Below are 5,965 nucleotides of genomic sequence, written 5' to 3'. Positions count from 1 at the left end.
CTCTCGCAAAGTTGCCTGCGCCGAGGCAAAAGATGCATTGGAGGAGGTTGTGGAAGAAAAAGAGGACGAGGCGGCGGAAACGGCTGACGCCGATATCCTATCGAAGGGATTCCGACATATGTTATTAGAAGACCCAACCTGCGCATCGCGCCCCCCAGACACTTGGGATGACGGGAATTTCGAGGTGTTGGTCGTCAAGTGAGGCGTAACATGACTCCCGTTGCTATGCTGTGGCGTGGTGAGAGATCCGGCTTGGTCATTTTTGCGCGGGCTTGTCGCATGTTCCACTGGCTCGGACGGCCGTGTGGGGTGCCCCCGTGCTGCAGACTGCGGGTCCGAGGACAGTAATTCCAATGCCGTGACAAGCGTCATGTGTGACTAGAAAGATGCCGATAAGTTGGAATGTGGTGGGATGGAATGATGAGATTTGGGACAAGGATTTCTTGATCAATTGGCACAACGTCTTTTCTCCGATTCTTCCCGTTCCGAACACAGCGCTACTCCCACAGGAAAATTTCACCAGTGCCCAGTGAGACCAAATTCTTATCATCGAGTGAGCATACAACGCCAGGCATACAATAGAAGTACGCATCGAAGCGACCCAGTGAAGTTTCAATGCTTCCTACGACGTGTATGTTTGGCGTGATAATAGCGTGCGGTCAGGCGGGTGGACACTTCCCGCCTGCTCTCGGCTGTTGCTTTTTCGAACCTTGTTATTTTCCCTGCCCGCCACCACGCTGTGTGTCTTTTGCTTCCGATGTTTTCAACACATGCTGAAGGATGCACAGAACTTATGCAAATGATCATGTCGTCTTCCAGCCTAAGGTAGTAGGTGCCGCAAAGTAGGTGAGCGGCACATCAATCTTTTATCTCACATACAGTAAGGATCGGCATTTTGGTCACTACAGCGTTTTTCCGTCTGAGTGGTAAAAGCACAGCTTACTAAAAGGCATTTTTTCAAAGCAGGACGCAGCAATATAGAATAAGACGATTTAATTGCTAAAATATTGGATAAACTTGAGACTTTACGTCCTTCAATGCACCTCGCTCGTATGTCATGAAGCTCATATAACAAAGTTGGAGCCGATTCATCTGCTCAGCAGCTGAAACGTGCTGTGATACAGCCAAATGGACTGGAAAGCATGGTGCACCTTTAATATGTTCTCCTCTGTAGACGAAAAACATGATAATGCTTCTTTTGATATGAAAATCTTTATGAGAGGACCATGTCACATGGTATTTTGGTTCCTTGAGGAGGTACCGAGTTATCGTGAGGTTTTTTTCAGTGTAACATTTACAGTGATACATGCACCTGCTCACGATAGAAATGTGCCGGTCAACGACAATTCATGATTTAAAAAAATGAAATGCACTTTTCGAGAAAATGCGAGGCCCATGCAGTTGTGATACTTTTACCTCCCTGTAAAATGTTAGTTTCAGAAAGCATGTGGATGGCCATGCTGCATGTCAATGATGACAGTCGTTTAGGCCAACGAGCGGGGAAAATAGATAGCGCTTATAGACTGCTACATAATAGCGAGCCTCCTTTTACATTACGTACTTTTTGACTGTACAATATGCTCCCATGGCGGGCAAGCATGATGCCAATGCATGAAAAAGCGGCAAGGCTGAAGACGAGACACCTGCAGTCACTACACCGCCTCTCACCCACACATGTACAAGCAACCGTTTCCCCCACTTCGCCGCCTCGATCGTTTACTCCCGTAATCTCGTCCGCGACCGGCAATCATATCCTCATCTGTAATCTTCGCTGAGGGGGGGTGCTGATGGCGTTACTAGGCCCTCCAATGCCCGCGGCCGGTCGGGACACTGCTCCTGCAAAGGCATTTCTTGAGGGTGCGGTTGGTATCGCACGCAAGGCGTGGCCCAAGCCACTGGAGTTTCAGCCACGTCAAGCCCCGAGGGAGTCTCTGACAGTGCGTACGCGCGCGCTAACGGCGGCCCGTGGGCCACTGCCTCAGCTGTCACGCTCGTTCCGTGCGGGAAGATGTCGCCCCTGGGAACCTCGCTGCACGCAGACGTTTGGAGAAAACCTCTGTCACCGTGACCCAAAGATCCGTTTGCGGCAGTCAAATCGCGGGCTGCTGGCATTGCCAACATGGAAGGCGAGTACGGCGTCCCCGCACGGTAACAGGCCATGACAACCCCGTGGCACCTGTCACAGACACGGACGTAGTTCAAGTATCCCCAATGCGGTAAGGGAACGCGTTTTTCAGCATGTCGACTGCACAGCGAGCGACCACAGTTCCGACAGTGGTGTCGCCGAGTCAAGAGGCCGAACGCGACGAAACACACATCACAGTGCCATGCTAGCCGCCAGTCTGGTGGGCCGTGGGGTACTAAATGCGAAGCATTCTCGATTTGACGCAAATGCTGGTTCGGTCTTTCAATATACATGTAAGTCGCGCCGGCATTTTGGATATAGGTGGGGGCAGGGTTGCCATGTTGTGGCTGAACTATCAAGAGTTCTTGCCTAGGTGGTCTGATGTATCTGCTCACTAGCAAGGTGAAGAAGAGAAAGAGAGGATAAGGAACCTGATAAATAGATATTCTGCGGAATGAACGATTGGACAACTGATGTGTTCAGGCTGTACAACGAGGGAAAGCTTGCAGGCAAGATGGAAGGAAGCTGACCCTTATCTCCGACTAAAGAGGTTACCTGCCGTGCCCACGAGCGCGGCTCCGAGAAGAAGGGCGCCTGGATGCCCTTGAGGATGCTGTTGTTGTCGACAACCACCGTGATGATAGCGTGACCGGGTCATGGGATGAAATAGCTGCTCTTCAAGAACGGCCTGTTCTTACGCGGCTCATCGAACCCCAAACCGGATACTTACTTTACTTAGTCGCAGGGTGTCTTTCCAATGAAGCAAATCTCGGGTCCTGTTTACAAAGCCCAAAAATATGTCATCAAGTTATACCGACCTGAACGCGCCCAATAACCTTATCACATCGCCAATCAGGCTTTTAATTCAGGTGCTGATCTCTTCCTTGTGGTGTCGTCCGGTAACGGTTTTTGAGCGGTTACCGCTCTAACTGCAACCCCCCGGGGTAAAGGATGCATCCGTCAGGCCCCTTGCTCTCTTATTCCCTAATATTCCGGCATTGGAAATAAGATTTCTATGAAAAACATACTTATTGTAATTTATGCCGGTATCTTTACAGTTCTTGAAGTGCGGTTATGGGTTTTTTATTTCGTGTCTTTCATTACTTAATCCAACCCACAGGAACTTTTCAAACTATGCCACTAAACAACTGCAAAAATACTCAAGCAAAAACTCCACCTTATAAAAAGATAACCTTGATCAAACATTGCTTGGGAAAGGTCCGGAGTGCATCTGTTCCCTTGCCTCCTCAGACTCACGTCTACGGCTGTCGGCTTCAAAAGGACGACGAAGGAGTCCGACAATGTAAGCAACCGCATTGACAGACCAAACTTAAAAACAACTGCTCCTTTCGCACGCTGAGTAGATTTCGTAGAGTTATGACATCTGTAGCAATTTTATTTGCCTCCAGCATTGTTGAATTTTCATTTATTTTTTTGTTCGATCATATTTCTCCTCTACCTCGCATACCTGCTTCGCGTCAAGTCCATCAATAGACACTACTCACACAAACCAGTATCTTTCCACATATTCAGTAATGTCAAAATGGCAAGAAGCCAGCCAGCGGGCCATTCAAGGCTCTGGGACCCGACCCTCTTGGATTCGAAACAATATAGCTGCCCTTCAGCATGGGCACGTGACGGCGCACGACCAGCGCACCTACAGCATGCAACATCCTCGGTACCTTCCCGATCCATCTCTGACAATTCTTCAGAAGAAAAATGCAATGGGCAAAAAGAAAAAGACGGCAGATGGCAAAGCGAGAGGCGACGCGAAAGGAAACGACGACGCAGGGGATGAGGCTGATGCAGGCGTCATTTTTGGAAGGCGTTCGGGGAAAAACGAGGCATCAATGAAACAAATTATTCAAGGACACTTCTCACCCAGTGCTTCGGGGGAAGAAGAAATGGACTATCCCTTAATCGGTAGCCGTATTACATTTGGAAAGATGCCGATGCCGCGATCCACCAAAGCCAGTGTCTTGTTACAGCGAAACAAAGAAGCAGAGAAAGCAAAGCTCGAAACAGAATCGCAAAAGGATGTATCATCGCTTTGGAGAATGCCAAAATGGAGGAAGATCGGACCTAAGGTTGTGGTGTGGGCGTGACGGGATGCTAACGAAAGAGAGAGGGCAAACAACCAAAAGAATGAAAAGGTACTTATCTCCAACACAATTTGATGAGTTTTCTTCACAAAAATCAACTTATTTTGCCTAATTTAATAAATACCCATGGAATGTGTAGCTCCCGTGTCCAATTATATGTCAATGGTCGGCTTAAATAGTTAAAAAACAGGCACATCGGCGCGACAGAGGAGGTTGGCGCGGGCGCCGCTAGGACCAACCTGTGTGCGGTGCCCGGACGTTCGCCGCTCTCTGTGGCCAGAAATGCCTGGAAAGGCAGGGGTTTCTTTCTTGGTACGTCGACTCCGTTGTACCCTTCTGTGCGGGTGTGTATGTAGCGCTGATGAAGAGATGATGAAGTGAGTGTTAAACATCGTATATATGATTGGCAAATGATGCATGAACGGCTGCCGTCACGGTGCCATCGATGGTGGTGGGGGGCGGAAGAAGAGGCAGACAGAACGACGGGGGAGAAGGATTATCCACGGATGGTACTCGTTAAAGCTGTGGACACCAAAAACGTTTGCGTTCGACATTGATGCGTCCCTATACTAGAATAGCTGTTGCCGTGTTCGACCAGTGCGCTGTGATAGACGCTCCCTGGAGCCTCCCCACCAGAGCATATGCCAAAACAGTAGAGCTAAAGCCGTCCTTTATCCTACGCTATATCTAAACAGGAGGAGACCATGTCTCACCGTAAGTTTCGTGCCCCTCGTCACGGCTCCCTCGGCTTCCTGGTACGTGCGTGAGGGCTTGTTATTGAGGTAGACTGCATCCTTCTACCTAGCTCTCCGTGGCCTTTTTGGCTCCTCTACCCATAGTTGTGCCTGCTGATACTGATTCCAAATGCATTATTCCATTTGGTCACTACACCAATATCTACAGCCCAAGAAGCGGACCAAGAAGCACCGCGGGAAAATCCGCTCTTTTCCCAAAGATGACCCTGCCAAGCCCCCTCATCTGACGGCTTTCATGGCGTACAAGGCCGGGATGACTCACGTGGTCCGGGAGGTTGACCGGTCGGGTTCGAAAATGCACAAGAAAGAGGTAGGTGCGAAGGCGACGCGTCGGCAGGGGGGCACGATGGAAGGAAGAGGGGACAGAGACGGACTGGTTCAGTGGAGAGGATAGTGGCCGGGGGCAGGCGAGAGGGAGGCTTTTCAAGATTTGTGTACCGAAATTCACGCGGGCACCGCTCGTCTGGTCCCTTTCAACCCCTTGCCTCACTCCTGTCCAGGTCGTAGAAGCCGTGACCATTTTGGAAGCGCCTCCCATGAAGGTGGTGGGTGTGGTCGGCTATGTGGCCACCCCCACGGGCCTTCGGACCCTGACGACCGTTTGGGCGGAGCATCTCTCCGACGAGATCCGTCGCCGCTTCTACAAGAATTGGTACAAGTCTAAGAAGAAGGCCTTCACCAAGTACGCCAAGAAGTGGAGCGAGGCCCCTGGCAAGGTATGTGCGTGGCGTCGGATCTGGGCCTGGTTGATCTCCAGCCGCTCCAGGGGGCGGAGGGCGATGCTCGGCTTTCACGCGCCAGTCTTCTCATTGTGTGTTTTCCTCCTTGTTTTGCCCAGGTGGAGGAAGAGCTCCAGCGCATTAAGGACTACGCGGACGTGGTTCGAGTCCTTGCCCACACCCAGATTAAGAAGTTGAATCTGCGGCAGAAGAAGGCCCATATTTTGGAGATTCAAGTGAACGGCGGGGCGGTTGGGGACAAGG

This window comes from Nannochloropsis gaditana (assembly GCF_000240725.1).
Source record: "Nannochloropsis gaditana CCMP526 unplaced genomic scaffold scaffold162, whole genome shotgun sequence".
Lineage (NCBI taxonomy): Eukaryota > Eustigmatophyceae > Eustigmatales > Monodopsidaceae > Microchloropsis > Microchloropsis gaditana.
This window is presented reverse-complemented; position numbering follows the sequence as displayed.